Source organism: Bombyx mori, chromosome 5, assembly GCF_030269925.1.
Source record: "Bombyx mori chromosome 5, ASM3026992v2".
Taxonomy (NCBI): domain Eukaryota; kingdom Metazoa; phylum Arthropoda; class Insecta; order Lepidoptera; family Bombycidae; genus Bombyx; species Bombyx mori.
The window spans coordinates 5,988,778-6,014,910 of NC_085111.1; the positions used below are offsets into that span (position 1 = coordinate 5,988,778).

Sequence of the window (26,133 nt, forward strand, 5' to 3'; positions counted from 1 at the left end):
TACTGCTTCACGGCAGAAATAGGCGGGGTGTTGGTACCTACCCGCGCGGACTCACAAGAGGTTCTTTATTCAAATGACATCTCTTGTAATGAAGTCTCAATCAAATGAGTTTGCGCAGCAAGCAAGTAGCGATTTCACTCGGTACTAATTATAAATAGATCCCTCGCACCTGCTATATGAGTAAATGAAAATATCTAAACACAAATCTTTATGAAGGCATTCTGAATTTCGAAAATCTATCAAATGTACGTATAGTGAACTTTAGCGCACAGCACGCCTCGGAGAAAAATTCAATAAAAAACTAAAAGCCAATCTTATCTCTGTGAGAGGAAATTAAGAAACAGCGGCGGGCATCTGACACGGTAGCTCTCTTTAGATCTGTCAACGGTGAGGGGACTAGCTCGATACGTTTTATCGATGCTTAGGTTTATCAACAATGTTTCTCGCCTCATACGTTAAAAGCTATCAACTGGTGGTAGGACCTCTTGTGAGTCCGCAAGGGTAGGCACCACCCCCCTGCCTATTTCTGCCGTGAAGCAGTAATGCGTTTCGGCTTGAAGGGTGGGGCAGCCGTTGTAACTATACTGAGACCTTAGAACTTATATCTGAAGGTGGGTGGCGCATTTACGTTGTAGATGTCCATGGGCTCCAGTAAACATTTAACATCACGCGGGCTGTGAGGTCGTCCACCCATCTAAGCAATAAAAAAAAAAGTACGTATTTATTTTTTTGATTTTCCCGTCGAAATATATGCCGACTCGTAATATCCATTCATACACCAATAATTTAATTAATTACATCATACATTTGTTGGTACTTCAGTTGTGTATATACAATATCGTACGATACTGAATGAATGATATATCGATATACGGTAGCTACGTAATTCATATGAGTTTATTAAGCGACAGTAACAGTGAAACGAGGTTTTGATTTAGAAATGATAGCAAAGGTAGGTAAAGAAGAAGTATTTTCGTGTTAATAATATCAGAAAGATTTGTATCGGATCATACCAGACATTATTTCCTCACAGAATTATATGATAAACCAAAGTTTCTCTTATTGGCATTGCAAGATAATTATTAATTCTTTTTATTACAGATTTAAGTGTCTAAAAAAAAATTCCCGCAGCGAGACTATTTTAAGATGTTACGGGTTTGTTCGTAAAATAATCAATAGCGGCGTCATTCAGATTGCGATAGCCTGAGCTCACCTGCATGTCTATAGGAAAAAAAAACAGGTTTTTCGATCAATCAAAATATTTCACAAAATTTCCAAAGCACACACATCACTAAAACATTTTTAAAAGGCCCCGTTGAATGCGACAGACACGAACGACACCGGGTTTTGTCGAACCGCTGAAAATAATTCGAGTATGACACCCGCTCACCGGGGGAGACGCCGGAAACGCAGCCTTATCTCGCAGAGAATACCCGCTTGTTCCATTTTTAAACAAGTCACTTCTTTATTTTGTGTTTATACCTCCCCCTCCCTTCCGCACCCACGTTACCAACTGAATAGACCGCCTACTTAATGTTACTCTCAGTTCCTAAGTCATCATGTTTTTAACAATACACCGCGATAACTAAAGAGGTCGGCGAAGGGATAATAAACGCGCGAAATATGCGTGTTCTCGGTATGAATATTTGGCGGAATCTTGATGGCGCCTCGTAAATAGCTTTGCATGGCTGAAGTTTTAGTATTTTAATATTTGTTTTGGGCGGATATTGCGGCAAATTTTAAGGAGAACGAAACACAAATAAACGCTAAAAGTTTTTTATGATACATAATGTTAAAATAAAATATGCGGATGTTCTAAAACCGAATTACCTCTTAATACAGTCCTGTATAGTCCTGTAACTAAAGTCTGCTTTTGCATAATCTGTGATAAATCTTATGATAAGGACACCGAACCTGCGTCATAACTCCCCGGTGCCGAGTTATATTCGTCCCGGGTACAGTTTATCCGTTATCGCCCGTACAATGCATTACCGACGGTAACAATATCATTACGAGGGCTATTCAACATTTTTATTATTGCGTTACTATTGTCTTATGGCGCGACGGTGGCAGATAACGAACGCCACACACGGACGCCATGTTTGACGAACACTTCTAGAAATTTTAATTAAATTTTCGTTTCGAATCCAAGAATAAGTATGGTATTATGTACCATCAAAAATACTGATTTTACTTAGTTACTTAATTTAAATTAAAAAAATTCAATAATGTAAAATAGCACTTTTCAAGTTTTAATTTCTTTCTTAACAGTCTAAACGCTAAGTCTTTATATTCATAATTAATTTCAATACATTATTAGGCATGGACTATCAATTTATTTATTAGGAACACAATACACATTACAAGCTAAAAAAAAATATACACAATAAATAACAACTAGTAAACATTTGGCTTGTAACTTAAGCCATGCGCGCACAACTAATCAGGACAAATGTGCTAAGTACACAATGTACATTACAACTATAGGACAAGACAGCACGATAACCAAAACCAACTTTTAATGTAAGGAAGTAACAATAAATCACAAACACAAAACACATTAAACATTAAATAATTACACTACCTAATCTACAGTTAACATGGAGGATGCCATTGATCTTTTTTTTTTATTTTTTTTTTATTGCCTTTGTAGGCAGACGAGCATACGGCCCACCTGATGGTAAGTGGTCACCGTCGCTCATGGACGTCAGCAATGCCAGGGGCAGAGCCAAGCCGCTGCCTACCATAACATAATTTTTATGAGAAACGAGACTGTCGACGATTTGCTACCAGAAAGTTCTTGGTTACTTTAGTCACATTGCTCGGCGGCCACTAGACAGCCTTGAAATTTTAATATTGATTGTGGTGGGCAAGGTAGAAGGAAAAAGACCCCCCGGCCGGCCACCAAACCGTTGGTCGGATCAGATAACTGCGCTCACTGGACTCTCTGTTGCGAACGCCTTGAGAGAAGCCGAAAACCGAAGCAAATGGAATCTGATGGTACAAAGAGTCACGAAGGGATTTCAGGGACACGACCTTCAGCAATGAAGAATTCGACTAAGAAGAAGAAGATGAGCATGGCTAATTAATATGTAAAAATATCCAATTCAGTTGACGACTTTGCCAGTTCGTTAAATGTGCGAGACATTCGGGTAATTGGATTATAATAAGATATGTTATTTTAGTTTATTAGTAAGTATAAAAGAAATGTAGATTTTAGTGTCTGACGTAAAAGTTGTCGATCTTGTGACGCATTCTACGTGACATTGTGTGCGATGTTATAACTCGCAAACCGAGATACGTTGTAGATTTATGTCTGTAATGTTTGTTGTTTCACCTTCCCCGCGAATTATGCTCTGTCGAGAATTATGAATAAGCCCCTTCTCCTTTACGGGTGATTGGTGGTGATAAAGGAATATCATGGCTGATGTATGGCTCTCTTGTTTTCCTTAGATCCGTCGACCGTGCTTTTTATTAGTGTAAAGATTTATTTATTACAAAATCTTCTCCGAACTCACTGGTACATAGTGTAACACATATGTATAACGCATAATTCACATTAAAAAATGCAAAGTAAATATGCATTGTTTATAAAAATGTTATAGCGAATATTAAACATTAAAATATGCGAACCATAAACCGAAGATCCCACGAGCGCTTGTTATCTTGTTGTTCTGATGTTGTTTAATTGAAAGATAAAGATGTCTTAATTGAAAGATAAAGATGCAAAATTGGAATCGATAAAAGAAGAAGAGAAATACAGAAATCTTGAAATTATCTTTAGCGTGATTCTCTTTTACGTCAGTGATACTGTGCACCAAAGAACTATATACAGTTAAATATATGTATTTTAAATATATTTATAGCTGATACAAGCATACACAACACAAGTCGTCGTCGTGGCCTAAAGGATAAAACGTCCGGTGCATTCGTATGTAGCGATGCACCGGTGTTCGAATCCCGCAGGCGGGTACCAATTTTTCTAATGAAATACGTACTCAACAAATATTCACGATTGACTTCCACGGTGAAGGAATAACATCGTGTAATAAAAATCAAACCCGCAAAAAATAAAAATTAAACCCGCAAAATTATAATTTGCGTAATCACTGGTGGTAGGACCTCTTGAGAGTCCGCACGGGTAGGTACCACCACCCCGCCTATTTCCGCCGTGAAGCAGTAATGCGTTTCGGTTCGAAGGGTGGGGTAGCCGTTGTAACTATACTGAGACCTTAGAACTTATATCTCAAGGTGGGTGGCGCATTTACGTTGTAGATGTCTATGGGCTCCAGTAACCACTTAACATCAGACGGGCTGTGAGCTCGTCCATCCATCTAAAGTCCCATAGTTTTACGCGCATTTACATATTTATTTTTCATTCAAAAAGACGCATATGATTTTCCAAGCTAAATCAATGTCCGATTAACAAACTACCATTAAAAAATATGTTGATCCATTGCTGCATTAAATAAGGGAAAACCAACCAACTTACTTATCCATTTACGATAACGTCATACAATAATACTAAAACAAGTTTATTAAGAATCAACGAAAAATAGTAATTTTTATTACTAACTAGCTGACCCGGCGGACTTCGTAGTGCCTCAGTCGATAAATAAAAGACCTAAACTTTTGTAAACAATAAACTTAATACAAACAAAAGGAATCCGTCCGACGGGGGACACATCAAAGGAACAACAAAATTGCTATTTTTATTTAATTTCGAACATTTTCATATTTATCTACCTTTTAAACCTTCTCTGGACTTCCACAAATAATTTAAGACCAAAATTAGCCAAATCGGTCCAGCCGTTCTCGAGTTTTAGCGAGACTAACAAACAGCAATTAATTTTTATCTATAGAGATTTCATTTTGTAACTATCGTTAAAATAATAGGCATAATTTATACAAAAATGAATAAACAACAAGTGATAAAATTACAATAGATCGACCGCAGACCGACGCCGCAGAAACTAAAGATTCCATTTCCAATTATGCAAATACCCACGCTTCCTGCTCACAACAGATACCATTAATCATTATCTAAATTAATTTCGAACGTTTAAGAAAATCTCCTCTTAGTTTCTTAAAGTCACAATAAAGAGGATCGCGGTACGGAGGCCATAATTCATCTGTACCTAAGATTACTGATCTTTAATCCCCCCCCGGCTTCACTTAAAGTTAAGATTTACGACCGAAAGGAATTATATTGCGCCCCCGCGAAATAAGCTTATACGACGCGAGTCAATGAAAAAAGTTTGCATGAGGTTCATAGTTTTTATAAAATAAAAAAAAAACTCCTACCCTTAAAGTAAATGTTGAAACTATTCGCGTATTCGACTAGTCATCGTAAATTTCAATTCTAAACATATATATGTTTATGAAAAACAAAACTCAAATTTTCACCTTAGTATTCACTTAAGTATTTCACATTTAATACTTACATTGAACCGATCTAATGTCAGTTAAACAAATCCGATTCCGAAGTCATATATAAGTTTTACTTTGTTTCAGGACAACTGAAGGAATATTTATTGCTGTAACTTTATTTAATATCAACTTCGACCTCACCCCTTACTTACAAGGAAACTTTTAAGCCACGTCTGTGTTCCGTAAAAAATCTATTCTATCGGATAAACTTTGATGGAACACGAATAAAAAAATATTGATAAAGTTCATTGACACATTCGTGCTTATTATTCATATTTTTGAAATTTAAAAAAATTTATCTTTGTGAAAAAACCGTGCAATCAACTAATTATTTACGTGGTTCATACGTGAGAACGAATATGCATTCTCACGGGTTCAAATGTCTGAAAGTTGCCGACTAAAACGTAATTGAAAGATAGGAGAATTCCCAAGCAGGCACATATTTCAAAACCGCTTCTACCTCGGATAATATAAGATAGAGGACAGAGTCGGATATAAAATATGGCGTCCTTTCATGAATCTTATTAAGATATCTTACGAAAAACAGAGAGGGACGGCAATATGCGAAAACTTGTTCGAGTAAGCAGGTTGGGTATCGGGCTCGATTTGCGTATATTAAAATAATTCCGCTTAAAGAGGTATGTGTGTAGCCTAAATTTATCGTTGTCATGAATATGATTTTCTTTAAGTAGATTTAGTTGGTTTAAGTACGTTACTGTCAGGTTTTTGGAGTCTCGTGAACTTAGCTTAAATTGACGTAGCCGCGTAGCTCGCGCTACGAACTACTTTAGAACCAAGTCTACGATATTGAAAACAGTTTGAAAAACCAATATTTAACACTGTTTCGAACAAAGTATTTAAATTTTTTTAATGTTAACTAAGTCTGTTTTTGTTAAGTGGTAAACAGAGTCTATATAAATCATAACTAGAACGCTGCTATACTATGGGATGTACGACAGAGTCTCAGTAATACTTTTTTACAGGAGAAAATCACCGGATCTCAATCCGCTCGGGTGGAGTATGTGGGCCACTCGTCGGGTGGGGTATGAGGTAGTTGAACCTCACCAAAAACTGCTGCCGCTCACAGCCGGCGTCCCAGACCGGGCCGGAGCCTAGTCAACCATTGAGATGGCGATACAGGGTCGATGCAAAGCATATTTCATTTATTTCGCCGTCCCCCACACCCTAGATCGGCGGCCACCGGCAACACGACCACACCGGTTCCCTCGGATGACTGGCCGAGAGCCCGCCTTGATGGCGTCACGCTGCACCTTCTCCCAGAGCGATCGGAGGAGCGTGGTCTAACATCACCTGGCTTCCTATTACGAGCGAGCGTGCTGAGCACGTCGCGTCACGTCTGGGTGGGCCGCCTCACACCTGCGTACCTCCCCGCACAAAGCAGGTGAAGTCCAAAGCTCTTATGGGGCCGGATCACGGACGGGACCCCGGTCCCGACCCCGGTCCCGACCCCCTGCTCGGCGGCGGCGGATTTTTGCGTAGTGAGGAGAGCTTTGCTCCACTCGCCCCGCCGTGACCGCAAGATGATGCACTCGCAGAAGTCGAGCCCTCCCGGATTATAACGGTAGGCAGCGGCTTGGCTCTGCTCCTGACATTGCTGAAGTCCATGAGCGACGGTAACCGCTCACCATCAGGTAGGCCGTATGCACGTCTACCTACAAGGGCAATAACAAAAAAAAAATTGTGCAATAACTACTTTTTGGCATAAATTGGCATAGACAGACCACCAGTGGGGCGTCAGACTGTATTCTACCACCAGTAATAAATATATACATAAAATATGATGTGTACTAATTTCTTATTTCTCGATCGAATTACGTAGTATTAAAAAAAAGAGAATAATGAGATATTCCCAGAATGAAGGTGCCAGTTCACAATGCGAATTATAGAATCTCTTAATGATCAGAACGTAAGTCGTCGCTCAACTTGAAGTCGAAGTTTCAAAAATCTGTTTTTACAAATAAACACATACTCTTGAGCTGAGTACAGAATAAGCGAATGAATCAAGTAAGAGTGTGCCATTATTCACAAGTTTCTTTGAGAAGTGCAGCACACGGCGGATTTCGGCTAACATGCAAAATAAGCTTTATAGACAATAATTGAAAATCGATCGTGAACTGCCCTGAACAATAGTGCTCTGTTACATTGTCGAGTCAAAAACATTAAAAATGTGTGATGTCGTGGGGCACCGAATAGGAGCGAAGTTTCTTATTATAAAAATATTAATTTTAAGTTCTATTCGAGTTATAAATAAAATAAAACTAGAGGTTTCGCAACAACTCACGGTCATTCGGTAACGTGCGAACTTATTGTGGTACACTTCATTCACGGTTGTTTGCATAAGAGTTAATGTATTGTGTAAACGAACGCTCTGAGACCGTGGTCAATAAATGATAAAAAAATATGTTATTTTTTGTACGTTTTTACAAAGTTAAGTCGTACACTATGTGCATTACTAATAAAAATCTTACGTTACGGACGTTTTTTCCCGGTTAGGGTACCCCTCTGTATCGTCCCATAAGAAATTTCGTTCCAAAACTTCGTTCCAATAACTACGAAAACTCTAAACTATTCAGAATTTATAACAATAATAATGAACATACGATTTAGAAATCGAATTTAATTAGATAAGATGAGACAGCACTGGGTAGGTGCTGGATGAGTTGAAATGAATAATCCATTACAGTCAAATGGTGGGAATTCATTTAGAGTTCAATGAACTTTTTGCAAGAACCCGAGCAGCTACGCATAGTGATATTGTTTCAGTTATTTGCTTACACTGTACAGTTTCATAGTGTTAGTATCTACTACACTTTTAATAAAAGTTAAACGTTAAAATCAGAAGAAAAAAATAGGTGTGGTGTCGTGGGACACCGGATAGGAACGAAGTTCCTTATTATAAAAATATTAATTTTAAGTTATCTTCAAGGTATAAAGAAAATCATTATTCGGGTATACATTTTTTATTATGATTTTTTATTGATAACAATTTAAAAAAAACTACTTTACAGAGTTATCAACTTTATTTTATTCACAATGATTTATAAAAAAAATATAATAATAATATACAAAGAAACAGTTATTTATATGAATAATAATAATAACCGTCATCACGTAGACTATACATTAGATACTGTATAGCCATCATGCTAAGACTATACATAAATAATAAAAATCTTACGTTACGGACGTTTAGGGTTTAGGGTACTCCTCCGCATCGTCCCATAAGGAACTTCGTTCGAACAATAAATTGACGATCATAGAACCTTTGAACAATTACAATTACACACCTCACGTTCCCGTCAAAAATCTCATTTTTTAATGAATTAGAGTTGTCAAACTAGAATAGAAACATAAAGTAGTACAAAAAAGTTCTAAAATAAAACTAAGAAAAAAACATACATATCGCAAAGCTATAATGTGGAAAATCTTTGAATGCGTATAATTCTGTAAAAGTCAGTCTTATACCACTTACTTAACTTAACACTAACAATCTTATACCTATACAATCTTATATATAAATTTTGTTTTTTTCGTGTTTTCAATAATCAACTTTATCGATAATCAACTTTATTACTCTTCCCGGCATCTATTGACGAATAACAATACTATTTTTCATAATTGAGAGCAACTAACTGCTTTAAAGACACAATAACACCAATGATATTTCAGCAGGTGGCGTTATTAAGCCACCCGAAGCCAATGAGTGTTTGGTTTAAGGTTAGACCAAGAAAATGAATTGTTTATTTATATTATTTGTGTCTTTTTAAGTCACGTGTTCACTTAAAATGCCTAAACGATCTTGGAATAATTCATCATTTTATCAATATGTAATTCGTACTTAATTATAATTTATCAAAAAAAAAAAAAAAACCGAGCGAAGCTCGGTCATCGTCTAGAAATTCTTTAAAAGTCATTTATTCGTTGAGTTGAAAAACATAGCCCTTTTAACTATAAGATGAATTTCAAGTAATAAGTTCTCCTGTAAATACCCTAGATATAATTCATTAAAAAAAATAGATTCCCTTTAAAGATTTCTCATGATGTGAAGGTTTATTTTATTTTTTTATGAAAAGAAAAATTTACAAAGTCATCCAACGCTTAACTAAGTCTAAAATATAATCAGAATATTCGGTATTCCTTAGATAAACAATGGACGTCATGTTAATGAAGTCTTTTTACAATTTAGACATTCTTAGACATTCCCCTGTAGATAACATTCAATTTCCACGTCGATACAGAGGGGCGATATGCAAAAAGCGCGGCCCGTTTATCCGCACATAAATAACATTACCGCTACAAGATATCGTGTGAGAGCGTTTTTGTAATTACCTTATAAATAATAATTCCCGGGAACAGTAGATTACGGTTAAAATGATGCACTGCGTTCCTTGAAATTCATTGCCTTGTTATAGCGCTGAGCTATAAAGACTTGCAGTTCGATGTTTATATGTATGATGTTGTTTTGATATTATTACAGACGCTAATTTACTAAGCTTTTTGTGTTCACTTCATCGCGAATTTCTACTTTACAGGAAACGGTTCCTTCTGGAATGCCCTGGAATAATCTGGAACCAGCCTGCTAGGTCAGAAGCGAGATACACCTTCAACCGGTTGCTCTTCCGTAACAGTTCCGTAGAACTGCCGTTAACAGCGTACTAGATTACTTAGTCCCTACTTCGCCCCATAATATTCACTGGGATGAATTCTTTAAAGTACTTAAGTGGCGATTTCTTTAATTTAAATTAAGGAGTTGTGATTTAAAATGTTAGAAAATTAACGAAACCCGGTCCTTCTTCGCTGTGATTATCAATCACTAATTATAGGAAAAACTGCTTGAAAATTTCTTGTAAATACTCTTCTTATAACTACAGAAACTATCACGGAAGTACTAATAACAATTGTAGCAGATTTCATCCTAATCGGATGAATGGTTTAGGTACACAAATAAGAGGTACGTACAAACAGTATTTTTATGTAGTTAGATATATGTAGATATTATTGTAGACATGTAGGTGGTGCGCAAACTTATTCATCTCGTGTCTTCCATTACGTCAAATTATGTGAAGCACTCGAAGCGAAACGTCATTTATATACTTAATAGCGACCCGCCTTCGCTTCGCTTCGGAAACATTACATTTTATTATTGATAGCTGAGTCCCGTGGTGTTATCCCGCGGTACGACAATAGCCGCGGGTGACGAAGCGGAGCGAAGCTAGTCTAAAAAAAGTTACTCCCTATATCATCAGCTACCTATCAGTGAAAGTCTGGTCAAAATTCCTCCAGCCGTTCCAGAGATTAGTCGGAACAAACAGACAGACAGACAAAAATTGTAAAAAATGTTATATTGGTGTACCGTATGTACCGTATGTACATTCATATGCATGTAGTAAAAAGCGGTTATTTCAATATTACAAACAGACACTCCAATTTTATTTATATGTATATAACTTCTATACGAATTACCTTAAAAGAGGTTAATTTGTTATAAAGATGACATAAATGAAAATTTGAATATTGAAAGATTAGAAAGAACATAAGAAACATAAAAACATTATTTGATTTGTAACATATAAAAAATATAAAAAAGTGGTGAAGCAATAGCTTTAAATGTTGTTTCTCTTTATAAGTGCAACTTAATTTGTGCTATATTTTTGCTAAGATAAACTAACTGTATTTTGATGTAAATAAAATAATACATTATATGTATAGATAATAATAAACCCCAGAAATATTTTCAGTGTATGTTTGTTACACAATCATGCAAAAGTAGCGGAGCGGATTTTGATGAAATTTCCCACAAAAGTTGTTTACATTCCGGATTAACATCCAAATGGATGTACTTTTAATCATGAGGAATGATGATATGATACGGACAACGCCAATTATTTCTGCTATAGTAAAAACGACAGACTGTTTGTTCTCACTCGCGATTTACATACGTCATGTACCAATGGATCTACAAATCGACTGGTATCCAGATGGTATGGACCAGAGAGCGATATAATATAAGCAAATTTTTTTCTCTCAAAAAGGCAACGTGTTTCATTCTGGATTATTTTGTTTAATATGGCAGAAACCGGGGTCATGTCTTTTAAATAAATACGTAACTAAGCCGTAAGCCATTTAAATAAAGAAACGTTATAAATTTAAATATATAAGTATGTATAACAGAGTTCACTCTTCAAACAGGAAAGCATTTTCCACGGCACAAATAAGCACAGCGGGACCAATGTAACCAACAATGGTGAAATTTCAGGAATCTGCTTAAGCTATAGGGTTATAAAATAATATACATAACATTATCCTTCGTAGCATTCCATAAAATTATCCATTTATCAATTCATTATCCATAACACTATATACAAACATTATCCACTTTATGTATGATTCTTAGGAGTCAGGTAAAAACTTGATATAAACTACAATATCATTAAAACCGCTATTGCGCTGTCTATAATTGAAAAATTAATAGGAGTATGTCGCTGCTACTCACTAAATAACTAGTCTATGTGATAGATACTGTCTGCCTTGCACGTAAAATTGAGTATAAGACGCATGCCATACAAATTGTTGAAGATGTAGGTTCGCGGGCAGTGACATACTGTTCCAAGATACGCTCGAAGATACGTATTAGGAAGCGTTTACACGGGCGGCACGTAGCGTAATAAATAATATAGTAATCAGTGCAATTCCTTACATCCCGCCTCTTATTAGGCGAGCACCAACATTCAACGTTCGCTAATGCCCCGGCTTACTAACACATGTGGGACGGAAAGATTCCGCCAGAATTTATTGTACTCCGGCTTATGAATCATAAATAAGGAGGGCTAATTAGAATTGCCTCTGTATAGAACACGGATTTTGTTAACGACAGACAAATTGTCTGTGCGGAACGATCGTCTATTGAGTTTGCTAAGGTAGGATATTAATTGACATTATTTAATGACATGTCTAAAATTTAGAACGTCTTTAAAATAATCTTCATTTTCTGATTCTTTTAAGAGTAATAAAATAAAGAAATAAACTGTTTTAAAGCTGTTGCTCTTTTGAAATAGACATTTGCAGAGGATGTCACAGAAGAAGATTCATGGCTAATTTACATTGATCGATGTTACATTGATAGATGATTTGGCGATAGTCTTAGTCGGGAGCGAATAAGGTTTTATCATTAGCATAGATTAGCAGATCATTAGGCCTGACCATAAAGATCGGTGTGTGACGTGTCAGTCTATAATAGCATCAATCCATCTCTTACCGTTCTTTAATTAGTATACAAGCATAGTGCAATCGCCAATTGCTGAGTTTACTAGTGGCAGGATGTATTGTGAGCCCGCACGGGTAGGTACCACTATCCTATCTAATTCTCTTGCTATACAGTCTTACCTCCCGTTTTTTAGTTAAAAAACTCGATATAGGTGCGATTGAGACTTTGAACTCACGTTTCAAGTGGCGGCATTCTCATTGAGATGTCAATGCACTCCGATAGTTTTCAAATAATTAATACCGGGCCTTAAGCTTGTAACAGCTTTCCTTCTACCACCTAAGCCGGAAACTCGCTGCTCGGTAGACGGATGAACCGAACGGTGGGGGCTTAATACGTACCCTACCTACTACTCAAGATAGAAATTGGCGAAATAGTTAGGTAGCAGAATAATTCTACTACAGAGATCATGTATAATAGTAGCGCAGGGAACCCCAGTTGCCAGTGTTGGCCAGTTTTGTACAGCTTTCTCTTGAATAACCTGACAAAGAGAGTGGACTTTTAATTTCGAGTACGCGCGTAATTCATTGACCTGCTTCGATTTTTCATCATTAAAGTTTTACACACATTCAAATAATCTTAATCTTTAAATATATATTTCTTCTGTGCGTGTGTTTGTCACTGAACTCCTCCTAAACGGCTGGACCGATTTGAATGTTTTTTTTTGTATCCGTTTGGGTGGCACCCTGGATGGTTTAGATTCACAAATCAGCCCAGCAGATGGCGCTGCAGCCGGTATCTAGGTTATTTATCTATACTACAACTAAGCGGCTGGATCGATTTGAATGAATTTTTGCAGGACAACGTATGTCGGGTCGGCTAGTGAAATAATAATATCCGAAATGCAATAGAAGAACATCTAAATATAATTAAGTAGGTAAACGTGTTCATCATATTAAAGAGGTACTTCGGCTTCCGATAAAAGCCAACACACACACAGATAATGCGGACAAATTATGAAGTTTTAACAAGTTCGAGGAATAAATCTCCTTCGCACGCGGTTATCGCAGAGTAGGCGCGTGGGCGGGAGTTACCATAGGAAATATTCTATTTTCCCCACACGAATAAATTTAACTTCGGTTTTTTTTTCAATAATATTTTTCTGTTAGCCGCCTTTAATTATATTCTGTAGTTTCGTCGGCTAATATTAATGCAATTGGAATTGAATAAGAAAATACTGGCAACCTTAATAAATATAAGAACGTAGTAAAAAAAATACATTCCATAAATAAGGACTACTTGTTCATCAGCTTTATGCAGCCGATAATATAAATCTCTGGTGCTATATTATTTGTTTTTGTAACATCGAAATAGCAATCTAATAGAGCATATTAAACTTAATAATCTGGCAACACAAACGCCTACCGCAAATGTATAAGTGGCAAGGCAAAGAATGGAAAGTAAAGTTAGCGCAATAAATTAATTGGCGACTAAGTTGCGAGGCGGCGCGTACGGATCCACACAAGTTTAGACTATTCATTTAAGACTTAGGACGTGCGATAAATAACGTGTACGGAACTTATTGTTTTATAATTACCCCACGTCTTTAATAATGATTAATCTATATATTAATACGTGAAGCAAAAACTTTGTATCCCTTTTTACGAAAATTGCGCCGACGGAGGAGTATGAAATTTTCCACACTTATAGAGAATATAGATTATAATAGAGATATAGAGAGGAAGTGCACAATGCTAATATTTTTTTTTAAATAATGCATAAACGATACATTAAATCAATAAAGAAAACATTACACACACTACATACCACACGTATTTGACGCACACATGCATGCATACTATTTATTGTCAAACTTTTGTTCTTGACGTCTATTGTCAAATTGAGAATACATTAAATATTGTTTGTCTTTGTTAATATTTTTTATAGTGTAGTCTTGGCGAAATTTGTGATTATAGAAGTATAAAATACAATCATAATAGTGTACAAACTTACAATGCCAATTAATTATAGTCGAATTTCGACTACTGCGGGACCTCTAGTCTTTATTAAACTCTCTCTTTATTATCCAACGTCAAAACGATATAAAGCAAGACAACTGAACGAAAGTGAATCAGACAAAATGTAATTTGAAGTATTTTTTAGGTGACCCAGTTTTCTTCTTTTTACCATCGGAGTAAAGTTCATTCTTACTACTTGCAATCCTTTTTCTCATGTACCATCCTGAGATAAACATCAACTTCTATCTAAAGTAAGAAGTCCTCAGTAGTAGTTAGAGGTAATAATCGTAATAAAATATGAATACCGCTATTCAAGCACGTACTTTTTCAAAGAATTTGATATGATCATATGTGATGAGTGTTACAGTAACTTTATGATCGGAGATCAATTCAAATAGGTTGTTTGAAGTTGTGAAAATGTGATGAAAAATTATTTTCTTTGTAAGTTGGCGGCAAAATACGCTAATAAGAAAACAGGAAACTAAACGCATACCCTGTTTAACTTGACCCAGATGACATCCGAAGCAAGCAATGAATTACGAATCTCACCAATCTATAATTTACAAAACTAATATATCTCTCGCTCGTAAAGGTCTAAGGATACACCTTCAAATCTCTAGTGTATAAAGTCTCGTAGTAATGGGCCTGATTGATTCAATTATAATAACATCCGAACAAACTTTAACAATGAAAACGGCTGCTTTTCGTCAATTTCACGCATTTAATGCTTAAATACCACAATAAATTACGGTCCAACGATCATTTGCTTCAAAATTTAGCGATGCTAAAACAATGGGGGATTTATTTTAATGTGTTCGAAGGGGAATTTATTTGAAAATTTCATGTTTAATTACGTAACTAAATTTTGTTTTCGTAATGTTGAATTATGAGAACTGAAAAGTCGTTTCCGGAGTCTGTATTAACTAAATTAATCTAAATATTATTTTGTTTAGGGTAAAGTCATTTTACAGTAAATTTGTTCAAATCTATATGCTATTTAGAAAAAAGTATAAAAACTTTTTCGAATATAAACACACGACGATCCATCTAAAGTCAAAACATAACCGCATTGTTCAAGCCCACTGTGAATCTCGGCGGATCTTTTCAGTGGGTCGCTTTTCCGATCCGGTGGTAGATTCTGGGAAACACGGCTCTTGCTAGGGCTCGTGTTAGCAACATCGTCAGCTTTAAGCCCGGTGACGTTGATATGGTCTCTCTAGACCAGTGATTATCAAACTTATTTCTTTTACCGCCCCCTTTGAAAATCAATTATTTTTCAGCGCCCCCATTTTTTATACACCCTTAAAACTTTAAAACCACAATTTCATTAATTTAATTAATAAATGTTGTATTAATTTTAGTAAATGTAGTTACCACGTAGTACATATATATTTGTAGATGCTATTATTGTTTCTTCATATTATTAAATGTCCGTACATTGCTACAGAGCGTGTATTTACAAATTTGCAAAGTAAAAATGAATTCTTCTCATCAATATGTTTGTTTAAATTCAGAATTACCAAAATAAATTGCTAGTTCACTGTACTATTACTATGCTAATTTATTAGAACGAAACTATTTTTGTTGAATATCTTTCTCATTAATATAAGATTCTCATCATAAGATAATTAAATATCTATATTTCGACTAGTAAATAATACTACTAACAATAATAACTTATTAAACTACGAATAAGCTAAACCTGGAAGTCGTAGAGGATTTCATTTATCTGGGCTCCGTCATAGCTAGTAATGGATCCTCCGAAAAGGACCTCAGAAGGCGAATCAGTATGGCAAAGAGAGCTATGTCCCATATGGACCGTGTTTGGGCGGACAGAAACATTTCGAGGAATACCAAAAAGCAGCTCGTCACCTCCCTCGTCTTTTCCATTTTTCTCTACGGCGCAGAGACTTGGACCCTCAAGAAAGCCGACCGCCAACGCATCGACGCGTTTGAGATGTGGTGCTGGAGGAAAATGCTCGGGATTCGTTGGACAGAACACTGAACCAACGAATCCATTCTTACCGAGCTCAAGATTCCAATGCGCCTCAGCACTACATGCGCGTGGAGGAGTTTCGAGATCTTTGGACATATCGCCAGAAAAAGAGGTGACAATCTGGAAAAACTGCTGGTAACAGGCAAGGTATGCGGGAGAAGGCACAGAGGCAGAAATCCAATGCGCTGGTCGGACCAAATACGCTGCACTCTCCATACCTCAGTCCACGTTGCTATCCACACAGCCGAGGACAGGCAGGAATGGCGCAAGATGATGCAGGAGAAAGTTATTAGAGGAGGCCACGACCCTCAGCACTGAGGATTATCGACGTAAGAAAGAAGGAAATTACGAAAAATAAATTAATATCATTTCGTATTATAGATAAATATGGGTAATTTTTCATAGAATTTTAGTTTATAATTTAGAACTGGTTCAAATAAAAACCGCCGCCTAAGTCAGCGTTTTTATTATTTGTAATAATTAATATCTAGACTAATATTATAAAGAGGAAAGATTTGTTTGTTTGTTTGACACTCAGTCAATCCGAGGCCATGTGGTTCCACAGGACCCGGAGAGTGCCACCTGTCGATGCCCATATCGGGTCGGGGTGCAGTTGAAGTACCTCGGCCTCATTCTGAACAGTCGTTGGACCTTCCGTGTTCACTTTCAGAACCTGGTCTCTCGTTTGTTCAGACTCGGTCAGACAATGATAATTTAATATTAAAACAATAATAAAACAAGACCACATTATATTAAACCTTAATAAAGGCAAAACCTTAACTGTCCCCTTCACACTCATAAGCTAAACCGCGCGAGAGAGAGATGGGCAGACTTTTCATGATGCGCATGCAGTGTGACGTCACGCCACGCACTTATTCACAAACACAAGCGCAACGTGTGAATGTGTTGAGCGCGAGCTACATGGTAGGCGGAGTGAGGGATGTTAGGTTTTTTTCGTTACGGAATTTCATGATTCGGTCGACGCGCTCAAGGCCCGCGATAAAAGCTATGCAATAGCTTAAAAATTTATGAACTTGTTATAAAATCTCTTTGGGTATACTATTTGTATCTGGCTGGTTTTGGATCATTAAAAGTTTAAATTCGAAAGAAGATAATTCCAAATTAAAATTAGGGAGATGTGTGATTTTTATTTATTTTTGGTACTGTCAAGATGAGTGAATCTAATGAAGATATTCGATACATTTTAAAATTTTACTACAAAAAAGGTAAAAAAGCAACGCAAGCCGTGAAAAAAAATTGCGATGTTTATGGACCTAGTGCAGTGTCTGTGAGAGTAGCACAAATTTGGTTTAAGCGTTATTACGGATAAAATCGATGCCATTTTTGAAAAAGTGGGGCAAGATCGGCATATCAGTAGTTACGACGTAACTGAAGAACTGGGAATTGATCACAAAATAGTTATGGCGCATTTAAAAAAAATGGGTACACAAAAAAGCTCACTGAAAGGAACCTAATGAACCGTGTACTCATTTGTGATTCTTTATTACGACGTAATGAAACTGAACCATTTTTGAAGAAGCTGATAACTGGTGATGAAAAGTGGATCACGTACGTCAAGAACGTACGAGAAAGGTTGTGGTCAAAGGCCGGTCAGGCTTCACAGACTGGCTACACCCGGGTTAACTCGCAACAAGGTGATGCTGTGTGTGTGGTGGGATTGGAAGGGCATTATACATTATGAGCTGTTATCACCAGGCAGGACCATCGATTCTGAACTCTACTGCGAACAACTGATGAGATTAAAGCAAGAAGTTGAGAGAAAGCGGCCGGAGTTAATCAACATAAGGTGTGTGGTTTTTCATCACGATAACGCTAGACCTCACACATCTTTAGCCACTCAGCAAAAATGAAGAGAGCTTGGCTGGGAGGTGTTAATGCATCCGCCGTATAGTCCTGACCTTGCACCTTCAGATTTCTACCTGTTTCGGTCTCTTCAGAATTCTTTAGGCAGTGTCAGGTTAACATCACGAGAGGACTGCCAAAACCAATTGTCGCGGTATTTTGATCAGAAGCCCCAAAATTTCTATAGCAATGGGATCGTGTCCTTACCTACAAGATGGCAAAAAGTTATCGAACAAAATGGTACCGACATACTTTAGTTAAATGTGAATAAACTGTATTAAAAAATGTTGTGAATTTTCTTAAAAAAGGCGAAGAAACTTTTTCCCCAACCTATTATTATATATAAATAAAATAGTAAACAATATTTACAATAAGTGAGCTGTTTAGGCTTACTATACTATTTGACATTGGACGGTAATGGGTAAATTGTAAAAAATAATAATCTAAGACTAGTTTTTGAACAATAATTATATACGCATTTCCATTTTATATAAAAATTATGATTCTTAGTAATTTCTTATAAAATGCTAGGAAAATGCTGTAAAATGCCCGTATGTTAAAAACAAGAAAGAAAGTAAAGAAAACCTCAATTTGTGTTAGTTTACGTATGTGTAATATTTTAAAACTCTGCATGATAGTTTTTTTTTCTAATGTTTAAAATAATTTCTGGTGCAATGTAATTAAGGTAAAATTTCTCTAATTTTTTAACTATCATCGATCATGTTCCGCAGAAACTTGTTACAACTTGATTGCGTACGGTGTGTGGGCTATCCTACGAAATCTATGTTAATTATTTTAAGTTATTATAACATTATACAGGGTAGAAATATAAACGAATTATTCGTCATTGTGTAGTAGGTGAGTTTTAATTTTAGTGAAATTTAAAATACTATAAAGTAAATGAAATTACAAATTTTACAGCGCCCCCCTAACCCGCATCAACGCCCCCCATTTTTTCCTGGGCCCCGTAACGCCCCCCTCTAGGTTTCAAACGCCCCCAAGGGGGCGTTATCGCCCACTTTGAGAAAGACTGCTCTAGACCATCAGCTTAGTAGAAAAAATATAACATTAACTTTGGTGTAGGTATATTCTTCTTATATAAAGTAAGAAGTTCATTCGGTGGTAGTTACCGCCCCTGGCTGATGCGCCGAGGGTCGTGGGTTCAATTTCCACATCGGGCAAACATTCGTGTGATGAACACGTCCTCTTTGTCTGGGTATTTATTATCTATATACCTGTATATGTATGTATACATTTAAATATATATAATATACATATCAGTCTCTGGTAACCATAACATAGGGAATCCTAATTTGGGGCCAGATGACCGTGCCTAATTTTTTCCCAGTTATTTAGCTATTTATTTTGTAAAGTAACTTTTTTTTAAATCAGAGTTCACCTGATCAGAATATTTTGGTTAAAGTAATAAATTATTGTATTATCATCGGTTCATTGTATTATCATTTATTATATTGTCATCGGTGCCTGATACATTAGAAAACTCCGCCCGATTAGCCTCCTCATGTCTCTAGGCAAACTGTATGAGCGTCTGCTCTACAAACGCGTCAGAGACTTCGTCTCATCCAAGGGCATTCTCATCGATGAACAATTCGGATTCCGTACAAATCACTCATGCGTTCAACAGGTGCACCGCCTCACGGAGCACATTCTTGTGGGGCTTAATCGACCAAAACCGTTATACACGGGAGCTCTCTTCTTCGACGTCGCAAAAGCGTTCGACAAAGTCTGGCACAATGGTTTGATTTTCAAACTATTCAACATGGGCGTGCCGGATAGTCTCGTGCTCATCATACGGGACTTCTTGTCGAACCGCTCTTTTCGATATCGAGTCGAGGGAACCCGCTCCTCCCCGCGACCTCTCACAGCTGGAGTCCCGCAAGGCTCTGTCCTCTCACCCCTCCTATTTAGCTTATTCGTTAACGATATTCCCCGGTCGCCGCCGACCCATTTAGCTTTATTCGCCGACGATACGACTGTTTACTATTCCAGTAGAAACAAGTCCCTAATCGCGAAGAAGCTTCAGAGCGCAGCCCTAGCCCTAGGACAGTGGTTCCGAAAATGGCGCATAGACATCAACCCAGCGAAAAGTACTGCGGTGCTATTTCAGAGAGGAAGCTCCACACGGATTTCCTCCCGGATTAGGAGGAGGAATCTCACACCCCCGATTACTCTCTTTAGACAACCCATACCCTGGGCCAGGAAGGTCAAGTACCTGGGCGTTACCCTGGATGCATCGATGACATTCCGCCCGCATATAAAATCAGTCCGTGACCGTGCCGCGTTTATTCTCGGTAGACTCTACCCCATGATCTGTAAGCGGAGTAAAATGTCCCTTCGGAACAAGGTGACACTTTACAAAACTTGCATTAGGCCCGTCATGACTTACGCGAGTGTGGTGTTCGCTCACGCGGCCTGCACACACATAGACACCTTCCAATCTTTACAATCCCGCTTTTGCAGGTTAGCCGTCGGAGCTCCGTGGTTCGTGAGGAACGTTGACCTACACGACGACCTGGGCCTCGAATCTATCCAGAAATACATGAAGTCAGCGTCGGAACGGTACTTCGATAAGGCCATGCGTCATGATAATCGCCTTATCGTTGCCGCCGCTGACTACTCCCCGAATCCTGATCACGCAGGAGCCAGTCACCGTCGACGCCCTAGACACGTCCTTACGGATCCATCAGATCCAATAACCTTTGCACTAGACGCCTTCAGCTCTAGGAGCAGGCTTAGGGACCTCGGTAACCGTACTCGTCGAACTCGACAAAGAGTTCGCCGTGCAACCTAACCCATGAATCAGCTCACTGAGTTTCTCGCCGGATCTTCTCAGTGGGTCGCGATTCCGATCCGGTAGTAGATTCATTCGCGAAGCAGCTACTCTTGAGCTGTTAGGTCTCCTTCGGAGGCGCTCGGGTAGCTGTTAGCAAATCCCACCTCTCCTGGCTGAGCCTTTGCTCGCCCACGTGTCCTGGTGAAACTGGAAAGGCCTACGAGCCACCAGTAATCTTTCAATCATAAAAAAAAAAAAAACATTAGAAAATATCAAGTTATAGGGACGTCTTGAAGTTAATGAGAGTTACATTGAAAGGTTCCAACATAGATAGACACAGATCAATCTAATTAAAACTGACTTGAAACCAATACAAATCAAAATCATCATTCAATAAACACAATATGCCGTAATAAATCTGCCAAGTATTCGAAATGTCTGAAATGACAAAATGAAATAAACCGTAAAAGATGAACAGTTTTACCATCTATATATTAATACGTGAAGCAAAAACTTTGTATCCCTTTTTACGAAAATTGCGCGGACGGAGGAGTATGAAATTTTCTACACTTATAGAGAATATAGAGAAGAAGTGCACAACGCTAATATTTTTTTAAAATAATGCATAAAAGATACATTAAATTAATAAAAAAAACATTACACACACTACATACCATGTATTTGACGCACACACGCTTGCATACTATTTATTGTCAAACTTTTGTTCTTGAAGTCTGTTGTCAAATTGAGATTAAATATTGTTCGTCTTTGTTAATATTTTTATACTGTAGCTTTGGCGAAATTTGTGATTATAGAAGTATAAAATACAATCATAATAGTGTACAAACTTACAATTCCAATTAATTATAGTCGAATTTCGACTACTGCGGGACCACTAGTAATGATTAATTTACGTATGACATTAAAATTTCAAACCTCATCTTTCCAACCAATATAATTTTACGCCAGCTGCAAACATTTACTAACAGAACTTTGTTTGAAAATCCAAAACAAATCCAAATCCGAATTGGACGCACGTGGTGAGTGGGCGGATCTATCGAGGCTCATCCCCCACCTGTTGGTGATCCGGTTCATCCGCCCCTCGGCTCGGATATAAGCGGATATACCCGGATACGACGATATCCGCCACGCCTAGCCCCGCCTGAAAGAATTTGCGCGCTTACATTTCAGCCCTTTTAGTGAAGACCGCTTTGTATTTGTAAAATACAAAAGTCAATTTTTATTATTTGAGTTAATCGTTCAATAAACATTTTTCTAATAACAAAATGGTATTGACCGCGGGAACGTTTATTAATTAATGATAATCAAATGAAATGACAAGAAAGATTAGGGCATCAAACAATTATTTTATCTATAACTAGCTGACCCGGCAGACTTCGTAGTGCCTCAATGGATAAATAAAAGACCTAAACTTTTGTATAAAATAAACTTAAAACAAATAAAAGGAATCCGTCCGACGGGGGATACATCAGAGGAACAACAAAATTGTTATTTTTATTTAATTCCGACCATTTTCATATTTATCTACCTTTTAAACCTTCTCTGGACTTCCACAAATAAAATGAAAATTAGTCAAATCTGTCTATCCGTTCTCGAGTTTTAGCAAGACTAACGAACAGAAATTCATTTTTATAATTATATAGATAATATACTAAAATTGTAAGAAACAAGGGCTTCACTTGTGTTTAACGTTTTTTAAATTGTAAAGCATTTTTTTTAAATTAGTTCATCTCTAGTTAGTATAGCTATATGATTTGAGATTGCAATACAAAGCAGCCCTTTCACGGCCACCCTCGGAATAAGGCCAAATGGACGACATCTAAGCAATATTCAATTCGTCTTACCTCTAAGACGGTAGTTCAACTAAACTATTAATTGGCCCAGAATCGAATTACAACACCGGGGGTTCGATCCCCCAATCCTGCACTTAGCAGCCGTCCTTTTAACGGTTTACTGAAGGCGAATCCCATTTTGTAGACGATATTTGGCAATTAAGACTTAATAGAGCTATTTAAGGTGTATGACGTATGAAGTGAAATTTAAGAACGCAAAATATTTTTTACTTTAGTGCTTAAGAGTACGTAGCGTAACATTGAAATTTATTCAAAAAAGGTATATAAAAATATTACTCAGTATTCAAGCGCAGACTTTACTTATGACTGAGCACGCTATTAGATCGGGTGATTGGTTCTGGACTAAACCACCGTTGCGGGTTAACATTTTTTAACAGGTTTCAAAAAAGGAAGAGATTCCCAATTCGACTGTATTTCTCAGAAATTTTGTCAAGATGAATCAGCATTGATGACTCTTTTCATTTGGAAGCTTCTCAAGGTCACGCTTCTCTTCTGATGTCTCATTGTTTGAGCTTATTATAATGATAATAATTAAATATGATTTTGAATCTTCCTTCGCTCTTTTTCAAGATCAATGTCATTATTAAGTTGTAAAAATTGGTGTTGTAAATTTTACGTACGGAACAAAATAAGTATATTAATTTAAAAAGTCAAAATGAAAACATTTAGGCAGTTTTCGCTTTTGTTATTATTATTATTGTTTTATTTATTGAAGACGTACCAGCCGACAGTCCATTTGAAGTTAAGCGATTGCCACTGCCTGGACACGGCTAATGCCAGGGGTCAAACCGCGCAGTAATAAAAAGCTTTACTATCTTACAGTATAAAAGGCTTGACTGTCGTAAACTTTAAGTAAGAACAAGCGTCGCAATAAAACAACTTTGTGGTCAAAGCTGTCCCGTAAGATATTTGATAAGTTCTAGTGGACACGAGACGCCGAAAGCACTTAGCGAACCAATAGTTTCAAATTAGGATAGGGTCGGTTGATTTATACTTAACAGTTAAAACTAAATTCAGAAGTTATTAAATTATTGGTTTATTAAGTTTGTAATCGTTAGTTAAATTAGTGCCATTTGATTAATGACCACTAATTGCAAACAAAAGTTTGACTACTGAAACAAATCATAGATAGTTTTAATAATTTAAGGTCGCAGAAAAAGTATACACTTGTTAAGTAAGTTAGCATAAGACTTAACAGTTATGTATTTAGTCAAACAAACCCAATCTTAATCGACAGTGCAAAATCAATGTTTAAATGTAAATCAACTGTCGTACCAAACTTCAGTCAAACCCGTCCTCTTTGGTCATCGCCCGCAACCGTCTTTAGAAGCATTACGGGGAAATGCACTAATGCTTCTCCGATACCCTGGAAAACTGTTAAGGGGCTGGTTTGGGGCTTTCCAAGATGCTGATATAATTAGTGCATTGTGCCTCTAACGTTCTATATAAGCTGCCAATTTACGTTTGCTTTGAACATTTACAATTTCAGCGCGAAATTCTGCTTTAAGAGTAAGCCATTAAGAGTCAGGTATGGTTTGATTTTAGTATTGCTTGGTTGTTCTAAGCATACACAAGTTTGTCTGAGTTAGTGGTCGCAACCAAGAAGGTCATATTCGTCCAGAAAGCTTTAAATTTGGAACGTTTGTTGCTTAAGACGTTCAATACGCAGTCTTCGAGTCTGACCACGTAAATAGTACCTATGTAGTTATGTTCATATGTTCATGCCGTGATCAAAATTGGATGATAAACATTACAAAAAAAAAAGGCTGACTTAAATAGGAGAAAATAATACTTATGTATTTATTTTGAGTTTTCCTTTACCTCGGTTATCAGAGTTACTTTCTCAATGAATCTATTGACACCAAATTAGGGCAGTTAACTAGAAACCGAAATATTCAGAATGTGTTTTCTGAATTATTTTTAGTACATTTTCAAACGAAGTTAAACTGAAACTCGACCGGCAAAGATCATTATATGAACCGCAAAAAAGCATTGAGCAACACATAACACAACTTATTGCGTAATCAGTGTAATCAGAGTCGAGAGGACAACATTTACATCGTTTAGTAGCTACGGAGAAGGAATAAATATGGATCTTTTAAAACGCTCCGCCTCCTAATTGCCTGCAGATGGACCGGCGCCAATTACACGCGAAATATTAGAGGCAGTACACACGTGCGTTATAACGCTGCGTTTAATTTGAAAAATATAATTAATTAGCTTACTATGAAATATTTAAGGTTTTTTAGATGTAACTATACTTGAGACCTTAGAACTTATATCTCAAGGTGGGTGGCGCATTTACGTCGTAGATGTCTATGGGCTGCGGTAACCACTTAACACCAGGTGGGCTGTGAGCTCGTCCATCCATGTAAGCAATAAAAAAATGTTTGAAACCGTGAAAATGCTTAGTTTTCAATCGATATGAAAAACTGCAACTTTTTATTAGTATTTTTTTAATTATTGCTTAGATGGGTGTACGATCTCGCCAGCTTACCTTGTGTTAAGTGGTTACTGGAACCCATAGACATCTGATTCTACAACGTTAATGCCGCCACCCACCTTTGAGATATGAGTTCTAAGGTCTCAGTCTAGTTAAATATGATGACATGATCAAACACTATCATTTGGAATGTCCTGCTATTTTGTGCTAAAGTACAAGTACATAATAACTGTTTCAGTATTTGTCGTGTTTCGATAGTCTTACACAAATTGTGAAGTTGTGTTAAAATTTTCCTACTGATTAAAAATTTGCACACGTATCCAGGCTCAATGACAATACAATAATTTTATTACTTTGGTCTCATACCCTAATAAGGGACACAAGAATGACAAAAAATTAACTTACGAAACGGGATACGAATAACAAATTCTGACACTACTTCAAAGGAACGCAAGCGCAATCACTTTTTTGGTAGTGCCCATCTCAATCATAT

The 26,133-nt window shown here is 37.0% G+C and overlaps 1 long non-coding RNA gene across 2 annotated transcripts in view; it reads right to left on the reverse strand.

Moving 5' to 3' along the window:
- LOC134198892 (uncharacterized) overlaps positions 1–26,133 on the reverse strand; it is a 59,260-nt gene that overhangs the window by 24,271 nt on the left and 8,856 nt on the right. For both annotated transcript variants that reach the window (XR_009973163.1, XR_009973164.1), the window contains exon 3: positions 22,311–22,485. This is a non-coding gene — a long non-coding RNA (uncharacterized LOC134198892). The remainder of the gene's footprint in view (positions 1–22,310; positions 22,486–26,133) is intronic.